Raw genomic sequence first — 24589 nt, 5'->3', positions numbered from 1 at the left:
CGTTTTCTTTCCGTTGATCGTTCTCAGAGCTTATTGTGTATCAGGAGGAAGCCAGGAGGTCCTGTGGACGCGGGCATTCCCGCGCGCAGCCTTCGCGGCCTCCACACCTCAGCCCCCAGCGCGGTCCACACTCGTCGTCCCTTGGCGTCTCCTGGGGTTAACCAGTCCCTCCTGTCCTTTTCCCACTGCACTTACTACAATTGACAGTAATTCTTTGCACACATTGTCCTCTCCCAGCCAGCGAGGAGCATCCTGAGGCCGCCATCTTCCTCTCAGTGACCCGGTGCTCACCCGGGGCCGGCATGGGACAGGTGTCAGGGGGGTTTGGCTGAGCAGGGATGCAGTGATCTCACGTCCTGCTCGGGCTTTCTTGTCTGGGGCGGTTTAGCCTGGAGGGGCCGTGACGGCTGCCAGGCCTCTCTACGGAATAGTCCTTGAGGATAATGGTGGTGTTCACTGCTCAACTGTGTGAGTCCCTTTGGGGAACGCAGACCAGCTGACGGCCTTGGCATTTGTGGAAATGATTGTAGTCATGTTCCACGTGTACTCTGTTGCCCAGGAGCCTCCGCGCTGCCCAGTCGTGCTTCTCCCGGTTTTGACAATGTAGGACCAGGTGCTGCTCCCCTTTCCATTTTAGCGGGGTGCTTGTCTGGTGGATGCTTTGTGTTCATGGCCTAATGGAACAGGAATTTTAAAGGACCCCTGTGCACACAGAGCCGCCCACCCCTGGCTATGCTGTTTGCACAAAGTAGAAATTGGCTTTTGGTGGATCAGAACTGCCTACGGGCTAACACATACCAACAAGGCAGATTCGAGGATGGAGTAACAAAGGCTCAGCAAACGTAAATGGTAAGTGGGGATACACAGAAGTCCAGCGGCTGAGTCAATGAAATAAATTCATTAATGTGGTGTAGGCCTGTGTGTATTTGTTTTGAGACACTGAAAGACGAAAACAGTAGGTGGAGTATTGTTTTCTTGTTCCTGATATGCCTCCCAGGCTGACTGTAGACAGAACAGAAGGAAAGTAGTCAGGCTTAGCTGGGGATGGTTGGGGGTGGGGGGTGCAGGCAGGAGTGACATCATTTGTAGTAGTCACATGAACAAATCAACAGAAAAAAGTACAGGTGGTTTTATTTTTTTTTAATTTTTTTTCAGGTAGTTTTAATAAATTTTACTTAATCCAGTATATCCAAATTAGAGTTACAGTATATAATCACTGTGTAAAACTACTGAGATAAGTAACTGTCTTTTCTCTCCCGGCACAACTCAACACAGATTAGTTGCGCTTGAAGTGTTAAATAGACACAAGGACTGGCGGCTATCACACAGGTCAGGGCAGGTCCCACATGCCCGATGCTTTAGTCTTTGGGGGCCTCCACGGAACTTCTGAGCATGGCAAACAAAGATGAGAAAGGGCACAGAGATAGATGTGTTTTGTGTATGCTGGAAGCAAGGTAAAGCTTTAAAGAGAGTAGAAACGAAGAATTCACCAATGAGATGAATTTGGCTTTTTTCTCTCTGTTTCCTTCCCGCAGTCCTATTTAGAACAGAAATTGTCAGGATTCTTGCAGAAATAGTGACAGGCAGTGCATTCTCCTTTGCTGTTTTTAGCTCTACATGCACCTGACTCCCCTTTTCCAGGGCGGAGCAGGTAATACCACTGCATCTTTGCAGGAGGCTTGTGATGGAGGGATGGGGATTCCAGCCACTTCCTCCTCTGCTTCTGGTGGTTTCTTGCTTTGCTTATGAAGCTCAGTGACCAAAATAGGTGCTGAGAAGGTAGTGATTGGGAAGCCACCTGCTGACCTGCAGCCTCTGTGGGCATCATATCCGTGTCGCTTTTGTCCTTTGCTCTTAGTAATAAAGGACTTAATGATGAACTATGATGAAATTGGCCATCGTATTTTGAGACTTAATGGAGTTAAGACCTGTCCATAGTGCTTAATTTTTACAAGGGTGGTGATGGCAAGAGAGAAGGGTGGGTAGTACAGACATAGGAAGGAAGTCAGGCCAACATCAATATCTTAATACCCAGGGCTAAAGACCAAGTCTTTGCGGTTCTATAAAGGCCAAGAAGGATGCTCCTTCTACTTAGGCAGACATTTTCTAAATTTCATTCACAAGACAGTTCCTTGTGTACAGTTTCAGAAATAATAGGAAATACAGCCTTTTTTTTTTTTTTATCAGAGCTGTATTATCCAAATAAAATGAGCAAGTTCACTGTTCTGATTTGGCCTTGACTGAAAGTCAGGTGCAGAGGTGACATGCAGATTTTGTTGTCCTCACTGTACGAACTGTATAGTTGATTTCTTTTCCCTAGTCCTGGCTCTATTCGTTTTTGAGTGACCTTGGGCAAAGTGCAATCTCAGCATCTCAGCCTCCTTATTTATGAGGTGGGTCCTGGAATGCCTTTCATACCTCCATCCATTACTTCACCCTGTGATAAGCAGGCTGAGAGTTGGGTAGTACATTGGTGTAAATTATAAAAAAGTTGAAACATGAGACAAAGTGCCTCTTAAACTCCATTGTTTATTACAAAAACATTTTCAGTGGTAGGAACAGCTGTGAATTGGGCATCCCACCTTAATTAGAGTCAAAGAATGTGTGCCTTCAGCTGCTTTTTATTGATTCTGTTTGCACATTTACTTCCTGTCTGGCATAAATAGAGGTGGAGTAGGTTTATGCAGGGAAGAATGAGCACATCCAAACAACCTAGAAGTGGAATCTTCTTTCTGTAAACAGTATTTTCAGTGCCAGAGACAGGCCCTTCTTTTATGGCATGAAGAGAGAAGGAAATTGCTTTTTCAGCCTAGAAATACACACATCGGTTAGTGGTACCTTTTCATGGTAGAGCACTGATTGAGGAAAAACCCTGACCAGTGTTGGCATAGAAAATCCATCTTTTCAACATAATTCTTACCAGATAGGTCATCATCTCTTTCAGGAAGAAAAATAGAGTGGCTAAAAAGGGTTGACCGCTTTGACCCACCACCTTGAGCGGGGCTGGAAGTTAGTCCCCGATGGTGAGAGCTGACCTGGACAGGAGTCTGTTGGATTTTTTTGAGTCAGGTGCACAGAATGCTGCAGATTTCCTCCTGGCCATCTGGAGCACTACAGGACAACACGTTTTCTGAAAGAAATTTGAAATCCAGCTCATTAGGCTCACCTCAGTTCTCCTGCTTCCCTGGAGGTAGAACTGTGTACATCTGCCCTTCCTAGCTCTGTTCTTATTCATGTTGCTTTATGCTAGTCCTGATGCTCCTTCTCGCCATCCCTGCCCCCTCCCCATGCTGGTCAAGTAGAACTGGGAGGTGGGGTGGAGGCCTCCAGAGAGACAACTCCTTGGCTGCTCAGGGAACTGCCAGGAGTTGCCACAGAATGGGCAAGAATGAAAGGTTTTCCATCCTCCCGGGAAACCTTCTATAATTATCCAAGTAGTAAGGGGCTGCAGTGTGTGTAGCAAGGAGAAGCCTGCCTAACTTTGGGGTATCGGGAGTGCAAGTTTTTTGAGGGTGGAGACGGTCTCATCCATCATATTTTTTCTCTTGCTTTGCAAGACATGTTTTCCAGCAGGTTCTTTTTAAAAGGTGTGGTAGCTTAAATGACTTTAGCATGGGTCCCAGATGTTCCATTGGATGGGTCCTGATTTAAAACCTAAATTTAAGTCCAGAAGAGAGAGCAAATCGAAACTTCAAAGGACCCAAAATAGAGCATGTAACTTCATGTGTTATAAAACTTATGGGGGTGCTTCACCCAAGTGACAACATCATCTTTGGTGTATAGGAATAATCTAGTCCAGCTGTCATTACAGATGTGGGTGGGGCAGGTGGCTCTGAAAAGCCACTCAGCGGGGAGGGGTGTCTAGAATGCCAGCTGGCCTTAGTCCATCTTCTAGATGCTCTCCTTCCCAAACCTGAGCACCACATTCTCATTCCTTTCTGGGGTGTTTCCCTGTCTCATCGGTAGACCTCAGAATATGAGGGACTTCTCTATCTTGTAAAGCAGCGGCTAAACGCATCAGGCTTATCAGGTGTTTTTAATTCTTCAAGGTAGTTTCATCTCTGTTTTCTCTCTAGCATGGTAAGGGGTGCCAACAAGCAGAGGCAAGAAATTTGATTTTCAGAGCCCCGGCCAGAATCCAGTTCTGCAGATGCTGCTGCTTCCTCTGTAACTATCTTGAACCTTTTGATATGTCAAGATTTATTAAATAGCACACAGAGACACAACAAAACACTATTTGCCATAGCTTTGAAATACTTTTCCATTAGTGGTGCATTCTGATTGACCGTGGTGTGGTAAGAAAAGAATTTTTCTTTCCAACCTTTTAATTGTAATAGGGAATAAACAAATCTGAAATTTCCATTGTTTGTTGTTTTTTTTAGTGAAAACTACATAGTTTCACATTTGCCTGGCTATTCTTCAAGCCTTAAGTAGAGTCCTATTGGGTTTTTTTTTTAAAAATAGAAATCGGGGGATCCCTGGGTGGCGCAGGGGTTTGGCGCCTGCCTTTGGCCCAGGGCGCGATCCTGGAGACCCGGGATCGAATCCCACGTCGGGCTCCTGGTGCATGGAGCCTGCTTCTCCCTCTGCCTATGTCTCTGCCTCTCTCTCTCTATCTGTGTGACTATCATAAATAAATAAAAATTAAAAATAAAAATAAAAATAGAAATCACTTTTCTGTGTAATACAAGCAGCGATTGGGGGTCAAAAGCCTGTTGATCATAGGAGGAGAGGTCAAAGTTGGGTGTCCACAGGTCTGGACAGGTCCCTCGGTGTCAGCCTGTCCTCCCTATGGTGTTGCCTGTGCTTGGTGCCCTGGGCAAGGCTCCAGTGAGAAAACAGGTGTATGCTATCAGGCACAGCCTGTTCTTTGTTGCTTCTGGATGGGCAGTGGGAGTGGGAGTTGATCTTTTCTGATCATATTTTAGATATTTGACGTATTTAAAGTACATTTTAACCTTGAGTCTTAATGTTGAGTTTCTCACAGCCTAGTGCGAAGATTTTCAATGACTTCCTCAGGATATAGACTTTTTCTGGTTTTAATATTTGGCATTGTATTATATTTTTGTTGAAAATGTAGTCCTTAATGTTGAGATTCTACTTGAGATTCTTCCTTTTTCTCCTTGCAAAAATCCTATCCAGGCTAAATTATCTAGAGTCACTATGGTAACTTTGGAGAAATTGAAAAAGCATATTAATGTGAAGACCAATATGCTTGAATAGTAGATTGTGTTTAAAATGTGGAGGAACAATTAGCTTTGGTGTGAAGGTCTGTAGCTGAATCTTTATGGAAAAAGGTGATAAGGACTAAAAATACAAAGGATTTATAGTTTGAATAGCTTTTCCTGAAAATTTTAGCCATCTTTTTTGTTTTTAATGATTTTAGCATCTTTTATTCTGCATTTTGGAGTCTCCTTGCTCCTCTGGCCATCTTTTGGATAAAACAAACCTTGATTGGTTACAGCCTAGAATAGTATTGGCTTAAATTCTGCTCCAGTCTTTAAGACATTGATTTTAAAAATTCTTCCCAATTTATTTCCCTCTCCCCTCCACAAAAGATTTTACCCAAAGAAGATTAGCTTATAATTTTAGTTATAATTCATGCTTACATTAATATACTGCTTTATGTTGAAATGAACTCATATTTTCTCCTGAAACACAAACTTCACCAGTTTCAGCTTCTCTGACACAATTATGAGCATGATAAGTGTTTCTGTTTGACTTTGAATAAGTATTGCTGAACACTTACCAATTAATTGGGGAGAATTTTCCTAAATATTCTCATGGATCCTTTGCCAACTATCTGGAATTTTGATGTATTATTGGTCTTGGCAGCACAAAAGAGTATCAAATTCTTAAAAAAAAAAGTTACTCCCTTAGTGTAATGAGTGACACTAAGCCTCAAAAGTGACAACCATTTAAAAGAAGCTGATGACATATTTGAATATTATATAAAAGATGTCTAATTTTAAGCTTTCTCCCCCCAAAAAATTACTCTTTTGTCCCTATAGCCACCATTACAAGCACAGTTACAATAGATAAGCTGTTCCCACTCTTTTTTTTTTTTTTTTAAGATTTTATTTACTTATTCATGAGAGACACAGGGAGAGAGGCAGAGACATAGGCAGAGAGAGAAGCAGGCTCCATGCAGGGAGCCTGATGTGGGACTCGATCCCAAGACTCCAGGACCACTCCCTGGGCCGAAGGCAGGCACTAAACCGCTGAGCCATCTGGGGATCACTTCTTTTTTTTTTTTTTTTTTTTTTTTAAGATTTTGTTTATTCTTTTTTTTTTTTTTTTTTTTTTTTTTTTAAATTTATGATAGTCACACAGAGAGAGAGAGGCAGAGACAGAGGCAGAGGGAGAAGCAGGCTCCATGCACCGGGAGCCCGACGTGGGATTCGATCCCGGGTCTCCAGGATCGCGCCCTGGGCCAAAGGCAGGCGCCAAACCGCTGCGCCACCCAAGGATCCCTAAGATTTTGTTTATTCATGAAAGACACAGAGAGAGGCAAAGACACAAGCAGAGGGGGAAGCAGGCTCCTCGCAGGGAGGCCGATACGGGACTCTATCCCAGGAGCCCTGGGGTCACACCCTGAGCCAAAGGCTGGAAAATATGGTCATTATTCTGAGTATCATTGTCATCCAAAACCTAGGGTACTGTTTACTGAAGAAGGGGACAAATGGGTGTTGGCTAGGCAATTAGCAGCTGTACCTCATCCTTGCTGTGCCACCTCACACCAGGCCAGATGCAGGAGACTTTGCAGTAAGCAACCCACATGGGCCACCCTTGTAGATCTCACAACAAACAATTGACCAGGTTATTTCAACGAATGGAAGGTTGAGGGTGCTAAGTTAGTGTATGACAGGGAGACCTAGTCAGAAGACTAATGAGAATACTAAGCTTTCATTGACCGTATGTGTTTATAAAATCAAACTACTAGTTTGGTGGTTTACAAATCATGACGGGTAAGGTCAGGTACATACTACATGTGTTGTTCATTTAACTGAGAAAGATATTAGCCAGTAAGATACACATTAAAAACCAACTGATGTGAATAGCTAATCTGCCTCACAACTACCTTCCTTACAAGGGAAAAGTGAGTCTGGTTATTTGTATGTAATAATTGGTAGTTGTAAAGAGCCATATGGTTCACTGTATTCCTCAGAGAACCTTGTGAAGTAATACAACTGATTCTTGAATTGTTTTATGTTCTTACAAGAAAAGAGAGATCATTTCTCTGACACGAGTCCAGCCTTCTGGTCTCAGTCAAATATGTCCATTGAAATAGCAATCAGCTGGATATATAGACACAAGAATTATCTTTTTCTATCCCTGAGTGTTCACCTTTGCTTAGTGGCTGAGCTGTAGAGGAAGCCTAACATTTGCCCTCAGAGGTGTTAGGAAGGTAGAGTGAGAATTTGAGGAAAATGTGTATTAGTGATGAGAAGAGAGTTGACAGTCAGTTCCGAAGTTGTACTGTGTATCTTTTGGGTAAAATTTTATTTAAATAGTTTTTTTGATTAATTCTAAATGATCAATATGAGTGTGTAGTTGACCAAGTGATGACTCCGAAAGATATTAAGTCCTAATTCCTGGAACCTATAAATGTTACCTTATTCAGAAAAAAGATCTTTGCAGATGTGATTACGGATCTTGAGATGGGAGTGTCCTGGTTTATCTGGGACAGCCAGAAGCACAATCACAAGTGTCTTGTAAGAGGAAAACAGGAAAGATAGCCATATACAGAGGAGGAAACTCAGGTGATGTGGTCATAATAGGCTTAGTACTCACAGTTCCTTACTTTTAGGAATTAAATTTCTTGGCTTGAGGCTCTTATTTCAGGGTTGTTCGCTGTGTTTGTGGGCTGGGAATGGGGAGCGCCTGGAATGAGAATAGAGGGCACATTTTGTCAGATGTTGTGTTCTCTTCCTGTCCTGGAGAGGGGCTGCATGGTGCAACCCCCCACAAGAACAGAAAACTCAAAGCTGAACTGAAACATTGATGTAGAAAACACATGTGTCTGGAGCTTTCAAAATTCAAAATGATGGACCCATCCTGGGAAGTCCTGAAGGTGTAATAGGAAAAGCTGGAAAGGAGTTAACGGGCACTTTGGAGTTGCCAGAAGGCAGGAGCTTGGCCTTACTTCTGTGGGTTACTGTTCTCTAGCCGGGTGACCTTCAATGATTATGAGCCTCTTATCAGTGGTTTCTTGACTGAAGGGGGAATAATACCCATGTCATGGCAGTTGTGGGACTAGTAGTAGCAGTGGATCTAGAAACTGTTTTAGCAGTTTGCACAGTTTCCTTGGGGACGGGTATCTAATGCTTGTCAGTTCCTAATCCCCACTTAAATTATTATAAATGTGAGGTGAAAAGAAGGATAAAATCTTGTTGGTAAATAATTAGTGTCCTATTCAGCATCAGATTATCCATGACACTCGTTTTTTGTGTCTGTTAATCCCAGCTAAGGTCAAACCTTTATTCTTGTCTAGACTTAAGTATTCTATTTAAGAACTACCAGTTAATAAGCTCAGGGGGAAAAAATCTAAAATATATACCTATGTTTTAACATTGGTCTAAGGTAGTAGGGTAGACTATAACTTGATAATTGCTCTACAAAGGATTCTCTGATTCTGAATAATTAAAGATCTGTTTTCTGGAATAAAATTCTTCTGGTCTGAAAATATCCCAATTTAGGGAAGGGAAAGAGAAGCTGAGATTCAGTAATTCAGCTTTTTGGAATCCATCCTGTTTGTATAAGCCGTTTTTGGGAACAGTGTGACAAGGTTCTGCTTTGGTAAGGGGGGCGTGAAGGTGCAAGGTATGGTTGCCTCAGAGGAAGAGGTGGTAGGCTTGCCCTTTCCCTGTAATCCTGTAATGCCAGACTAATCCGCAGCCTCTATTAGTAACATTACCCATCTGCTAGCTTCAAAACCGGAGGCAAAAATCTTTGCTTCCAGATTCTCTTGGTGTGTGGGCTAGGGAAGGGACAGACAAAGCTAGTAAATACCGCATACTGTGAAAGGCCAAGCACCCAGCTAGGTTTTTATTCCCATTGTTACAGCCAGTCCCCCAGCAGTCCTGCGATGTCGGCGGTGTCACTTCGCACTCCAGTTAGGAAACCAGTGATAAGAGATTCTGTGATCTTTCAAGGTCACATGACTGGAAGAGTGTGAGAAAAAGACTGTTGGATGTGGCCTCAGGCTCCCATCCTAGCTCTTCCACTGTGTCCTAAACACCTCTTCAGCTTGGACCTGATACCGCTTTGTTCCTCCCAACCCCCTACCCTGCCTCTTAGTGGCAGACTGGCAAGAAACCCACATTTTAAGTTGGGTAAGCTGTTGTTGACCAGGTATGCCTGGCGTTCATTCCAAAGAGAACATGCGTCCTTGCAGGGAATCATACCTACTTCTGTGTTTCCTGATTTCAACCATACAGTTTTTGTCATGTAGACTTTGCGCCTTTGTTTTCTGACCCTGTCAGAACATGAGGCATCTTTTGCCAGTTAAGATGGCCTTTCATCTTTCTCTCTGACCTCTTTGAGACACCCTTGCTGCTGAAAAGAATAAATACTCTGTCTGGATAAAATTGGGTTGAGCTCATTGCAGGTTGAATTAAGCTATTGTTTTTATGAGGGTTATTTCTGACTCCTGTCTCTCATTTCCCTCATCGCCCCCACTCCCATTCACACACGCAGTCCATGTATATGCCTCACATACACACATGACACAGGTCACCACCCATCTTCAAAATGAGTCACTTCAGAATGTGACTTTATTAACCTGGCTGCAAGGAAATTTCTTACCTCTTCACATATGTTTGGAGGAAGCTCTCTTGACAGCCCACCTTGCTCTTTGAAATGTACGCCTCAAACTTGAGTGTGCTGGTTGGAACTAACAACTCACTTTAAGCAGTGTTGTTCACAGAAATGTAAATTGCTTTGTACCCATTCTCATTCTTTCAGAATTCCCAGGAAGAAGGTAGATTTCTGGTCAGCATTGTTAAAGAAATAACCTTTCTGGCAGCCTGGGTGGCTCAGCGGTTTAGCGCCCACCTTCAGTCCAGGACCTGATCCTGGAGTCCTGGGATCAAGTCCCACGTCGGGCTCCCTGCACGGAGCCTGCTTCTCCCTCTGCCTGTGTCTCTGCCTCTCTCTCTCTCTCTCTGTATCTCTCTCTCTCTCTCTGTGTCTCTCATGAATAAATGAGTTAAAAAAAAAAAAGAAATAACCTTTCTCCTCACATCTCTTTTTTAAGCATATAACAAGATTGTGGATGATTGATTTACACAGCTCTGGTCCAATATAAAGGTCTTTATGTCTAACTACAGAAAAGAATATTCTCAGGAATTTTACCATTATGGGACTGTTAGTAATTTGGGGGAGGAAAGGTAACTTTGGATTTAATTCCTAATTTAATAAGTTGCCATCACCCTGAAATGCCAGTTTTCTTTTCACTTGTCCTTTTACCCATCAGTGAACTACATTAAAACATTTATCAAATAGTGATTTAAATCTAAGAATACAATGCCGCAGGACTGATTGTCCTGTGTTTGGAGTGCTTTTTGAAAGCACTGGGATTCACAAGGAGCGAGGCCTACACAGAGAGAAGGAAAGATTCCGTAATAGCTAAAAAAGACCTCACAGTGCCACTCAAGCACAAAAAGATGGCCTACAGCGTAATAGAGCCCTTGAGATAAAAGCAATGTTGCTGTTATTGTTACGGTAGCCAGCAGGCCTACGTGTGCTTTAGGTCCTTTCAAAACTTTCCTTCTGAATACTATTTTATTCCTATTCTGCCTTTCGGACATGACCATTCCATTTTTAAAATAGTATTGAATCTCTGTGGCAGAAGATATTTAAGATGCATGAATTACTTTTGGAAGACTTCAGGACCAAAAGGCCGAGCATTTTTTCTTGAAATACATAAGCTTAAGCGCGCATTCTTTCACAGCCCTGAAAGGAGAGTTCGGTAAAATGAATGCAGCATTTGAGATTTTTACCTTATATTTTTGTAAAACCTTGGGATTATCAGATGGAAACTTTTTTTTTTTTTTAAGATTTATTTTAGAGAGTACGCATGTGCGAGTGAGGAGGGGGACACAGGAGGAAGGAGTGGGAGAGGGAGAGAATTCAAGAAGACTCTATTGAGCTCGGAGCCAGACGTGGGTCTTGATCCCAGGTCCCCAACTGAGATCATGACCCAAGCCAGAGTTAGACGCTTGACTGAGCCACACAGGCACTCCCAGTTGGAGACCCTTAACGGCATTATCACATTGATCTGGCAGTAGTGAGTGTGACATGGGTAGGAGGCGCCGTAAAATGAACTCACGTGCTCTGCTTCCACAAACTTTGCTTTCTCTCTCATATGTTGTCCTTGATGTGTTTAATGTCATATTTTTATAGACCTGAGGAACCCGTGTTGTCACTGCTAGTTCTCCACCTAGTCAGCAGTGCTGGTAGATGTGTGTTTTAATTGCTTGCCAAACTTTGAAAAGTCTGGTTAGATGGAATGTGATGGGAGAGACTGAGAAGATGTATTTTTTTCTCACACTTCCTTTATGAAAAAACTTGAAACAGTTTAATAGATGTCTCTGCTAGTTGTGTGAAATAGAATTGGTAATAGTGTTACAGGTTTATAGGGCTTTTCATCTATTTGAGAAGATACACACAGTCCTCTCACAGTGTGTCTTATCTTTACATAACTTTACTCTTGGTGTCCTTACATGCGCTTGAACCCCTGTTGTCATCAATAAATATGATTCCCATCAGTTGTTTCCTCCCTTTCCTGCTCTCCCACTGCCTCCTTCCTTCAGACAGAGTGGGCTCCTTGTGGTTCTCTGCCTCCCTTGTATGCCTTTGAACACCCTGTCCCCTCTGCTTTGATCGTCTGTCCCCTTCCTTCTTGCATCACTAGGTCTGACATGTCCCTGAGGACATTTGAGTTGGGCCTTGGCCTCAGAAGTTCAGCCTGGCTTTCATTTGTTGCCTCCCACACCTCTGCACACACAGTGATTCTTATTTGCCTCCTCTTAGATGCCTGCAATCCTCGATAGACCTTTCCTAGCCTTCCTGCAGTGAGTAGTCGTTATTGGCTTGTTCACCTGCCATCCTGCCCCACTTCCGGCACACATAGCAGTGTCTGCGGTAAGACACTGCCCTGTTCATTACCTTAGTAATAATTTCACAAGGGCAGGTCATCAGTGAATACCCACCAACTATGTGAATCTGCTGAGGCTGTGAAAAGGGATTCAGAGAAGTTGAGATCGTTCTTGGCCCCAAGAGTTCTTTCTTAGGCTTGGGAAATAAGGCATGTCCTAGTGGAGAGAGTTGCTAGGTTAGCAAGTTGGCAGGCTGTAAGGCAGGCCAGGATAACATGAACCTGTGGAGTGTGTTCAGGCTCCCTCTCACCTGAGTGTGAGGCTGGGAGTGGCTCCTGCCTCCCGTCCCCAGAGGGTGGGGAGCAATCACGCCTGTGGTGCAGAGATTTGAAACTGAGTGAAAGGGTAGCCCTGGGATATTGCCTTGAGATGGAAGGGATTTCTTTAATCTGGGGGTGGGGGGGGGGGGGGAGGAGCACAAGGAAAAGATTAGCTTTGAGAAGGGACAGGTATTTGGGCAAAAGGTTGGAGCCCAGACTTCCTGTTCCGGAATTAGTAGTGGGAGGGAAGATGACACGGTAGCAAGAAGCCAGCTCTGGTGAGCCTGCACTGTTAGGCTGAGATGTTTGAGTGTTACCTTGGTGTGCAGAGGTATGTTTGAAGTTTTTGGAGTTGCAAAGTGAAAGAAGCCAACAGGTTTAGTGATGAGAGGGAATGGAGACTGGACAGGAAAGGAGGCTCTTAAAATAGTCTAGGCAGGAAGCAAAAACAAAATATAAGCTTCCCCCAACCCCACTATTCACTCCATCAGCACAACTGAGTCCTAGGGGACAGGCCATGAGGATTCAAAGGTAAGTGAAGTAGGGTGCCTTTGTAAGAAAAGGGTCTGAAAGCATCAACAACATCTCAGTTGTCAGGCTGGTAGTGAGAAAATTGCAACCTACAGAAAAAGGCACGGGTGATGATAGGGTAGTAAACCAATAGAAGCTGTAGCCAGGTCGCAGGATGATGCTAAGATCACAGATGGTAGATTTGGCTTTTTTTCCACAATGAAATGAGTAATATTCTTTCTGTGTTAGAACTTTCTGCCAGGAATTCGGTCCCTTTAACTGGCTCCCCTGGTTCTTTCTTCGTCCCTCACCTCCACTACCATACTCTGCAATGCACAGCCAGGCCCAGCCCCTTGAATTACAAGTCCTATGATATTACTTCTCTTCCCCAGTCTCCACAATGGCTCCCCTGTCAGGGTATGAGCCAATGTCCTCACAGTGGTCCACAAGGTACCCTCCCCATTTCCTTTCTGGTCTCAACTCCTCCTGCTTGACCCATTCTGCTCTGGCCTACTTGGCGTTCCTTAGATTCGTCTAGAATGCTCTCCCTTGAGGCCTCATCCCTGCATGTCTCCACATCTAATCTCATCTCTTCGAAGTCTGCTCGTATGTCACCTGACCATCCTATTCAAAATTGCAACCTGTCCCCCATACCCTTCTGTGGCCCTCTCCATCCCTCTGACCCTACTCTACCTGTTTATATTCATGACTTTAATTGCTTTCAAACACATCGTTTATTACTATCTCTACAATTACTAGTATTACTGTTCCTCATTAGAACTCTCCACATTGCTCCACCCATATGTAGGCTTTCTTAAAGGTAGGAATCTTCAACCTTTTTATTAACTGATGCATTGCAAGGGCTTACAAAAGTGCCTGGTACAAGGTAGGAGCTAGTAAATATTGGAATGTATTTAATCTCCCAGCTATTACTCATAAGGCCTAGTTAATTACCCCCCTCTCCCACCCAAATTAAATGGGTTTTGGTCATGGGAAAGAATAGTTGATCCTGTCATCATCTAAATTCTCTATATGTTTTAAACAGTTTTTGTCTTCTTCAAATGACCTATTTTCTCTGAGTATTTTGAGAGCAAAGTTTTATGAAGTCTGTACAAAAATTAGAGAAAAAAATTTGAAGTCCACTTTTCAAATAAAAGAGAGTTATTTGGCAAAAGAGTCGAGTCATATTATATCATTGAGGATTTGTGATCTGCAAGGCAGAAATGGACTTTACTATAAATATCTGGCTATGCTAGAAGATAAGGTCCTCTGCTTCTCTAGCATACATTCGCTGGATGCATTTCAGTGATGCTTGACAATAAGCTCTCCATCCTGTCTTGGGGAATATCTATTACCCCCACAATTGTATATGACCTTTACCATTCTTTTACCTCATAATTCTAGCACTACACACATACACACACACATCCTGAAAAAAACTAAACAAATGAGACCGAATACTAGGTGGAGAAAGAATAACTGCATAAAAGGACCACAGTTTGGGGGTTATTTTGTTTTGCGTTTTGTCACCTTACCTGCTTTTCTAATGTGCACACACACATTGAAACATACACTCTCTCACACACGTACACACACACACCTCAGTCAAAAAAAGTTGTTACAGGAAATTGAGGAAATCATAGCAGAGAATGCAGAGATGTGCAAACCTTTGGATAACTTCTAATTACATAGCCTGACATCTTACAAGTAACTTCCAAAGGTGACTTGGGGGCTCTTAAAGGCTCATATGGAAAAGTTCTAGGAAGACTATGTAGTTGGTTTTTTTTTTTCCTTCTCTAAGTGAAAAAGTTCCTTTTGTAGAAGAGCTGTTACTACACCTTTTTATTGTAGAACTCATTTCTCAGTGGGGCTGTTTATGTGCAAGGGGGCAAACATTGGTTCTTAGGAAGCAAAAAAATGATTTACATATAAAGGACAGATGTATACACAGGGCATAAATATACAATATTGCTATGGCATTAAAATTGCATGGGAGGGTAATTAGGAAAAATCTAAACTCCTGGCAGTGGGACCAGTAATGAAAACAACAGTTAAATAACACCACTTTGACCTAGACTCAGAGGCACCAGCCTAGAAATGGCCTCTTCTGGACATTCAGGCTTTTGTCTGCGGTTGGGGGAATGAGTTTGATAGTTTAGTGGTGAGCTGTGTCCAAGGGCTTGAGTCTGTAGGCAGGACAGGCGGATCCATTTGATGTATCAGGCTCTCTCTGGTTGAACAGACTGAGTTGCTCAGGTTAGCTGAGATCTGACAGGGCCAAGTGGAGAATTCGCTGGGCTCCCGATCCCTGGCAGGCAGGAGCAGCTTTGGGCAATGTGAAGGGTGTTTGGAATGTCCCACATAAGCTACGTCCCCAAGAAGCAGCACATCCCTTTTTCTTTATGCCTCTGCCATTAGTGTAGCTCCATTTGCTCTCTTGTGATTCTACTGGAGATTTTCTAACTCACCAATCCTCTCCCCAGTTTTGTTTTAAAGTCCTGGGAGAAAACAAAAAAAAATAAGTGCTGCCATCCTCATCTGAGCTGAGCTGAATGCAGGGCCTGGCAGGACAGACCTGTGGCCACCGAAAATAGGCAGCACTAGGTCAGCTGCCAAGTCAGCCCTTGTTAGGAACAGGAGAGTGTCACACCGGTTTGGATGTAGCTAGCTGTGATGAGGAATTTCCTGGGGCCACTCCTCTGATGATTGTGGTCATGATTCCCTGTGAATGTAGCTTCCTGAGAGTGAGGTGTGAGTGTCCTGAGGCTTCAGCTGCCTGATAGGAGGTTTGAATAATTGGAGTGTTTGACCTATGTGGTCATTGCTGAAGATTTGCTATTGGAGTTTCTTTCAGCATCTGTTTGAACAGAGAATTAAAGTTTTATCTCAGCATCTTAAAGCATGTCTAATTCCTTAACATCAGGAGAGGGAAAGTTTGCCTAGACGTTTCAGGTATCTCAGAGATGGTGCGTGCAGCTCATATGGTTTCTCTTCTGTTTTAAAATTTTATTTATTCATGAGAGACACACAGAGACAGAGACACAGGCAGAGAGAGAAGCAGGCTCCCTGTGGGGAGCCCAAAGAGGGACACCCTGAGCTGAAGGCAGACACTCAACCGCTGAACCACCCAGGCATCCCAATAGTTTCTCTTCTGAAGTGATTATGAGGAGCTTGAGTATTGAGTCTATTACTTTCATCTGTTTCTTGAGCACTTAGTACAGTGTCTGACCTGGGAATTTTCTAGTAAATTATGTAATAAGACAGTGGCCTTGCACATGGAAGAGGTGATTGGTAACTCCAATAATTTGAACAGCATCAAAGGACAAATGCTATAAAACACTTATTTTATCTCAAGTCAGGCTATAAAGGGTCCTTATTTTAGAGTTGAGGTCTGTGCCTTAAATTATTAGGGTACTGTTTAAGAACATTTTCTTTTCTTTTTTTTTTTTAAGATTTTATTTATTCATGAGAGAGAGAGAGGGAGAGAGGGAGAGAGAGAGGCAGAGACACAGGCAGAGGGAGAAACAGGCTCCCTGCAGGGAGCTTGACATGGGACTCGATCCCAGGACTCCAGGATCACGCCCTGGGCCGAAGGCAGCACTAAACCGCTGGGCCACCTGGGCTGCCCTTAAGAACATTTTCTTTAAAAATTTCTGAGCATCAGGATGCCTGGGTGGCTCAGTGGTTGAGCGTCTGCCTTCAGCTCAGGGTGTCACCCCAGGATCTGGGATCGAGTCCCGCATCAGGCTCCCCGTAGGGAGCCTGCTTCTCCCTCTGCCTGTGTCTCTGCCTCTCTTTCTCTGTGTTATGAATAAATAAATAAAATCTTTAAAAAATTTCGGAGCATCAATTATGGAAGAAAAGAGTACAAGGAAAATTGCAACACGTAAGACAAAGATTAACCTTAATATGTAGAATCTCTTTCAAATAAGTAAATAAACATTCAGTTGGAGCTTTTTTTTTTTTTGCCCACCTTAATACATAATTGACGTTTTAAAAAAGTAAGTGTATGAAACATTCAAACTCCTTAAAGAAAGGCAAATTATGTAAGCCTCCCATTTTGCCTATCAAATTGGCCAGGATTAAAACCTGATTGCCGCTGTTAGGATTAAGGGAAACAGGTATTCATACCTCTTATGTGGGAGTATAAGTAATGTATAATCTCCTGGGAGGACAACTTGGCAACAAATATTTTTATGACTCAGCACATCCTTCCACAAGAATATTTATTGCCACATTTACAAAAGTGAGAAAATATAAGCAACCTGAGTGACTAGGAATAAGTGACTATTTAATTAAATGATATAAACAAATGATGGATATTTGGTCATTAAAAAAGTTTATGAAGTTTAATATTGTGTGATTGAAATGGAATTATACCTATATTATATGTTGTATTCAGAAAAAGACATTTTTTCTTGTTAATTATATGTATTACTGAATCAAAAATTAAAATTCTTGATACTTTTCAAAATTTGTTTTTATACCAGGGTAGTATCATTTCCATAATTAGGAAAGCTATTTCATAATATAAGGCACAGTATATGGATGTGAGAGCGATCTTAGTTACTTAATAGGTTACACATTATAACATATTAATGATGACTTTTTTTTTAAGAGTTTATTTATTTATTCATGAGAGACACAGAGAGAGAGGCAGAGACACAGGCAGAGGGAGAAGCAGGCTCCATGTGGGAGCCCGACGTGGGACTCGATCTTGGGTCTCCAGGATCAGGCCCTGGGTTGAAGGTGGCGCCAAACCGCTGAGCCACCCGAGCTGCCCCATGTGATGACTTTTCTTTAAAGGTCCTTCCCCAGTGGTTAAACAAGGAAAAGTAGTTTAATAAAAAATCTTTAATGTTAACAGTATTTAATAGGTTATTAAAACAGAAACAATTAGAGGCAGCATGGAATTGCAGACAGAACACGCACTTCTCAGATAATCATGGGTTTGGATCATGGCTATTGCTTTGGGACTTTTGGTGTTGGACCTACAATTTCTCCACTTATGAAATAGATATATCTTAACCATCTTTGTCCTCATATGACTTGTGGGGAGCAGTTTTTTTGGGGGGGGCACTTAACACGGTGAACAAGTGGCTCTTATGACGAGCAACCTCTCAGGAAAAGCATAGCATTTCCTTTCCTTCTCTTAAGAGAACCAAACTTGAAAACCATTAATTAGGGGCACCTGGGTGGCTCAGTGGTTGAGTATCGGCCTTTGGCTCGGGTCATGACCCCGGGGTCCTGGGATTGAGTTCCTCTTTGGGCTCCCCACAGGGAGCCTGCTTCTCCCTCTTCCTCTGTCTCTTCCTCTCTCTCTCTGTGTGTCTCTCATGAATAAATAAATAAAATCTTAAAAGAAAAGAAAACCATTAATTAGGAAGTGATAACTCACTTTGCAAAAAATGACTGTTGTGATGGTGTGTTAATTCTCTTGTGATGGTGTGTTAATTCTCTATCACCTAAACTTAATAGCTTCAAACGTACACATTTACATCTAATGGTTTCTGTGGGTCAGAAGTCTGGCCGTGACTTAACTGAATCGTCTACTGAAGGTTACCATCAAGACAGTAACTGAGGCTGGGTTCTGATCTGGAGGCTCAACTAGAGAAGCATCTACTTCCTTATTCATGTGGATGTTGACAGCACTGTGTTTCCTGGAGATATGTAGGATTCATAGCAGCTTGCTTCTTCAGAGCCAGCAAGTGGAGAGAGGAATAAAGACAAGCACAAATGCTTGTGATAGCAAGACAGAGTCTTACATAATGCAGTGTAATCCTGGGGATGCCAGTCTGTCACCTTTGCCATATTCTGTTTGTTAGAAGTTAATCACAGGTGATGCTTGCCCTCAAGAGGAGGTGATGACACAAACATGAGAATACCCTAAAGGGGGATCATGTGGAGGAGTTGCTTTGCTACAAATGACATTCACATGTGTTCCAAACACAGCTAGGAATGCACTGTTTTAGAAAGTGATTTGATTGAGGAAAATACTGGCTTATACCTTAATAACATTGATTGGAAAGCAACATGAAACCCCACCCTGTACTGGTTTCATATTAACTGTGAAAGGCCAGTAGTGCTGTCATCTGTGGTTTAGAGCTTGAGGACACAACACTTTTCCTTCAAAACCTGGTTATCTTCCAACCCAGGGAGCTTTCTCGGGTCTCAAGGCTCATTACTTTTTAAGTAATAGATAATTGAAATATTAGTTCAAAGGTGACTTTTCTAAAATGTAGGACTTTATTTTATTATTTCCAGACTCTTTATAATGAGTACTCATCTCAGCAAAAATAAAGTTTGCTTCATCTCACCCATATTCATTTTTAAGTTTTAATCTTTCATTTGTTCTCTGGATTGAAAAAAAGCCATTTGTTTTGCTTTGAACTTGGCATTCTCAAATGAGAAGTATGGCATTCTGTGTTCTCTGCTGGCTTCCCCCTCCTTGCACTGGCTCGAGTTAGGATTAGTCAACTCTCCCCTGTATGGGAAAATGTTGATGAATAATGCTAAGAATTTCATGAGTTTCATAAAAGCCGAAATGAGATTGCTATTTGAGATGAGTACCCTAAAATACAAAATTTAATGTTTTGGAGGTATTTTCATGATACAGTAGATGTGAGCGAGTGATTGATCACACCCTGATGAATATCAGAACTTTTTTCCTGCTGTGAATGGATGTGCCAGCTGCCCCCTTGGAGCACCGCTAGTGGCTGCAGGATGGAGTCTTGGTAATTAGACCCTGGAGTATTATTTTATGACATCTACTTCTCCTAGCCTAAGCATACAGCCGACTGACCAAACTCAGCAAGGCATTGGTAAGTCACGTGCCATCTTACAGAGTAGAACTCCCATGTGAGGAAAAACCAAACCTCCCAACTCTAGAACCAGAGACTGTGTGGTCCTTGCTGTACACGTTCTGGTAATGTCTGGCATCCGTTTTAGAATTCAGAGCAGAGAGATGCTCAGCATTCTCTTGGGCCGGTTACTTGCCAGAACACCGGAATAGGTAACAAGTATCTACATGTTTCCATTATTCTTAATGCCACATGTATGTGCAATGCTTAACTTTTCAGAATGTTTTCATATCTTTTCTTTTTTTTAAGATTTTATTTATTTATTCATGAGAAACACACAGAGGCAGAGACACAGGCAGAGGGAGAAGCAGGCTCCCTGCGAGAACCCGATGTGGGACTCAAGTCCAGGACCCCGGGGGATCATGCCCTGAGCCGAAGGCAGATGCTCAGCCACTGAGCCACCCAGGCGTCCCTCATATCTTTTCTTGATTTAATGAATGTTTCCACACAGTGGACATGAGTCAGATGGTACTGTCTGCATTCTATAGATGAGGAAACTAAAGCTCAAAGACTTGACTTTCTACTTCCTCTCATGTCACAGAAAGAAATACAGCCAAGGCCATGTGGTTCCAAACCTCAGATACCTTTTCTGGATGAACTGTGGTGAAGGGCAGGGAGTCCATTTGAATACTACCTCTTCTATGTCACAGTTCTGTGACCTTGAGCTTGAAAGCCTCAGTTTTCTTATGTGTGGAGAGACTGCCTTCTTATGGGGTCATTAGGGCAAAAGGACAATTTAACTGTAGTCTCTAAACCTGATGAGCACCCAGTATATGGCAGCCATAGATATAATTTATTCTGTTCTTCTCACAGCTGAGGTGTTGGGCTCCCTGGTGTGTCTCCCTCAAGCCTACAGGATCTGGGTATCTAAAATTCTAGGCCTATAATCCACAGTCAGTGAAAGACAGAATGCTGGTGCATTCCTAAAAATTATACGGGGAGTGACTGGATCTCTGGGGTCCTAGATGATCTTCCCCCTTCCCAGGAGAGTTGCTATGATGGGGGATGAGATCCTCTGAAGGTAAGAGGATGAGCAGAGCATAGTAGAAAAATTGGAAGGTGGCTTTTGAGCAAACCCTGGAATTTGCTGTTCAGATATATTAGCAATTCATTTGAAGAAAAATGGAGTAGGTATAATGGGTTTTAGTTAGTGTGGCATCAAGAAAAAAAGTGAATTCTGACCACCTGGCAGGAATTTACTTAGATTCTAAATTGCCACTGGTAAATAACACAGTCATGACTGCATTAACACAAGAAGCCGTGTCTTCTTACCCATTCTCAAAATCTATCTCATGTACTAACAGCGAATATCCTGCTGTGATGAAGTCTGTCTTTCATGGGTATGCCAAGGAAGGTTACTTCTGAAACTCAAGCATCTGGGCCCTCAATCCTGTCCTCTGTCTCTGAATCACAGAAAGCTATACTCCTTAACTTCTGAGAAGGTGTCTTTTTAAACCACATGAAAAGCATTATTGCCCTGTATCTGGATCTTCTTGTACCCATTCAAAAATAAAGCAACTCCTCTAAGATGAGAGATCCCTCTGCTTTCCTGCATGAGATGTGAGACCTGGTACAGAAAATGGAGTTCTCTGAGCTCTTTAATGTTTGAATACCATAGTGAGTTTTCTGTGCAGTTTTTTTTTTTTAAAGTGTGGCATCTACATACACATGTGCCCACCTGCATTTCATGAAAGGCTACAATTTCCAGGTAAGACAGTATTATCATAAAAGCTAATTTGCTTTGTAACCTAACTTAGGTCTTAGACAAGGTGTTTAAACTTTCCAAGTTACCTGTAAAATGAGAATAAGAAAAGGCTGCCTCAAAAAAAAAAAAGAAAAGAAAAGAAAAGAAAAGCTGCCTCATAGAACAGTTACTGAGAAGATAAGCTCTTAGTAAAAACTCAAATGTTAATTTACTTTTTTTTTTTTTAACCTAGAAGCACTTGTTTCACTTTCTGAATGTGAACATTTCCTGAATAAAGGTGAATTGCTGATGCCTTTGTTCACGGTGGAGGTAGTGGTCAGAGAAAGGGAGTATCTTCTTGCCACAGCCAGAGTGGGCCTCTAGCCAAGGGCTCGGCAGTGTAGCATTATTATAACAAATTCTTTTTTCTTAATATAGAAGCTTGGAAAATACAGAAATGCGTAAAAGTTATTTGCAACCTTACCTTTTATTTTTTTTATAAGTATGCAAGGAGAAACTTTTTTTTTTTAAGATTTATTTATATATTTATTCAGAGAGAGAGAGAAAGGCAGAGACACAGGCAGAGTGAGAAGCAGGCTCCATGCAGGAAGCCTGATGTGGGACTCGATCCCAGCTCTCCAGGATCACGCCCTGGGCTGCAAGTGGCACTAAACCGCTGAGCCACCCAGGCTGCCCTACAACCTTACCTTTTAGAAATAATAAGACATCTTGGTGTCTTTACTCCCTGTGTTCTTCTTTTTTAACTTTAGATATCTTTGTGTGTGAAACACGTCATGCCAACAAAAGTACATACAACATACCTTAAGCACCCCTTAAGGAACACTAAACATGGGGGTGCCCATCACCCCATCGAAGAGCTAAAAAACATTGCCAGTTCCTATCGTATACCTGTGCACCTGAATCCTCATTTATTTCATTTTTAAAAATCAAGTAATTTGCATTCATGTTCATATTATGTTCTTCTTCCTACTTTGTCATATGCATTTGCCTATAATGTCATCATTTTAGGTTGATTTCTTATCTTTAGGGCTTAAAGTAATGGTAGATCATGGACTGGCCTCATCCTAATGATAATTGCTGCTGGTAATCTAATGTATCCCAGGCACTGTCTAAATTTTTATTTAATTTCATCATACTCTATGAGCTGCAGTAGTTCCTCATTTAACTAATGGGAAAACAGTTTCAGAATGTTTCAGTAAGTTGCCAAGGTGGTACGATAAACAACAGATCTGGGATTGGAGTCCAAGGCTGTCTGATGCTAAATTCCTTGTCATTTCTGCCCCTACCAGGCTGCCTTATGGACTACATATTGGAAGTGCAATGCACATTGAGGGAATTGGCCATTAAATGTAGTATTTCTGCCTAATTCTAAGCAAGAATAACACACCTAATGAGGCTCTAGTTTTTAGATGGCACTTGTGCCAGAGAAATCCAAATGGAGGCAAACTTCAACAAGAAATGTGGGAAAAAAATGCTTTCTTGATCATCGGAATGGTATCACATGTAAAAGTTCTGCTTTTATTTGGAGGGCCCTTTGTATTGGCTTGTCTGGTCCCCCGCCACTCCCACTCCACCCCCACATTGTGGTAAAGTCTGGGCTTTTGTGTTCTAAGCAGCCCTCCTGCAGTGTTTTCTACATCTGTGCATCTTTAATTACAGTGCGACCTAAGGGAACAGCACGACCCCTTGCTTTTGCCCATGGAGACACTGACCTGTTAGTCTAAAAGACTGAAATGGTTGCTATGGTTGCTGCACAGCGACAATGTCGAGCTCAATGTGACTCGAAAGTCACAGTGCTATGTGTGGAAGGGCGGAGACTCAATTTGGCACAGTTACAGTTGCTCATTATATTCTGTAGGTGTAGTCACTATGGCATCTTGGTATATATACTCTGTGACCCTGAAGATGTGTCCAGAAAAAGGGTGTGAGGGCGCCTGCCTGGCTCAGTCGGTTGAGTGTCTGCCTTCCACTAGGATCAGGACCCCGACGTCCTGGGGTCAGGCTCCCCTGCTCAGCGGAGAGTCTGATTGTCCCTCTGCCCCTCCCTCAGCTGTGCATGCTCGCTCTCTCTCTCAAATACATAAATGCAATCTTTAAAAGGAAAATTTAAAAAAAGAAATAGAACGTAAGAGGCTGTGTTTGTTGAGGTAGAACAGCAAGCGTCCTAGAAACAGCATGTAGCTGTGTCCGGTTCTGCTGTAGCTGTTGTTAAATTCCCGGAGGCCGCGGTGGTTCCACTCACCAGGGGTCATCTATACAAGCCTCCCCTTCAGCCTCACTAGAGTATCCTGAGGTATGGAAATCCACTGCCTAGGACGAGTGAGCAGCAGAACAGCACTAGGATTTTCCTCAAATACCCATTAAATGCCAACAGCCACTACTACTGCTGAGGACAATAAAAGGAGTGGAGGGAGAAGCTGGTCACCATTAAATGAACATTGGTGTGTTCAAGTTTTTACACTAATCAGTTTGAGTTCATGCTTGAATTAAAATAGGTCTTTCAAAACCTAGAGGGAATAATGACTGCGTGTCATCCTTGCGCAGGGGCCATGCTAATCTTCTCTGTATCGTTCCAATTTTAGTATATGTGCTGCCGAAGCGAGCACCAACATAAAGTTTAACGTGAGGGCGCCTGGGTGGCTCAGTCGGTCAGGCATCTGCCTTTGGCATGGGTCAGGGTCCTGGGATGGAGTCCCACATCGGGGTTCTTGCTCAGCGGTGAGTCTATTTCTCCCTCTCCTTCTGCCCCTGTCCCCTGCTCATGGTCTCTCTCTCTCTCTTGCTCTCTCTCGCTCTCACTCTCACTCTCTCATTCTCATACTCTCTCAAATAAAATCTTTTTTAAAAAAGTGTAATGTGTTTTGACCTAATGTCCAAAATGTGAGATAATTCTAAAAAGTTGGAGAATTTCAGAACATTCTCTTAGGAGAGGTTACCCCTAAATATAACAAACCTAATGAAGTTCAGATTGACTCTTTAATTTTTTATTCTAGAAAATACTTTATTTTCTTGGGACACCTGGGTGGCTCAGGCAGTTAAGTGTCTGACTCTTGATTTCAATTCAGGTTCTTGATCTCAAGGTGGTGAGATCAA

General features: G+C 42.6%; 1 protein-coding gene and 1 non-coding gene across 4 annotated transcripts in view; one reads left to right on the top strand and one right to left on the bottom strand.

The window, feature by feature from the left end:
• The window catches only part of IQGAP2 (IQ motif containing GTPase activating protein 2), a 295353-nt gene that overhangs the window by 65100 nt on the left and 205664 nt on the right, over nucleotides 1-24589 (top strand). The window lies entirely within an intron of this gene.
• LOC112919761 (U6 spliceosomal RNA) lies at nucleotides 23998-24102 on the bottom strand. The gene has a single exon (XR_003234958.1). It is a non-coding gene; the product is annotated as a U6 spliceosomal RNA (small nuclear RNA).

Source organism: Vulpes vulpes, chromosome 14 (assembly GCF_048418805.1).
Source record: "Vulpes vulpes isolate BD-2025 chromosome 14, VulVul3, whole genome shotgun sequence".
Lineage (NCBI taxonomy): Eukaryota > Metazoa > Chordata > Mammalia > Carnivora > Canidae > Vulpes > Vulpes vulpes.
The sequence above is the reverse complement of the archived record's forward strand: the minus strand, read 5'-3'. Positions and strand labels throughout refer to the sequence as shown.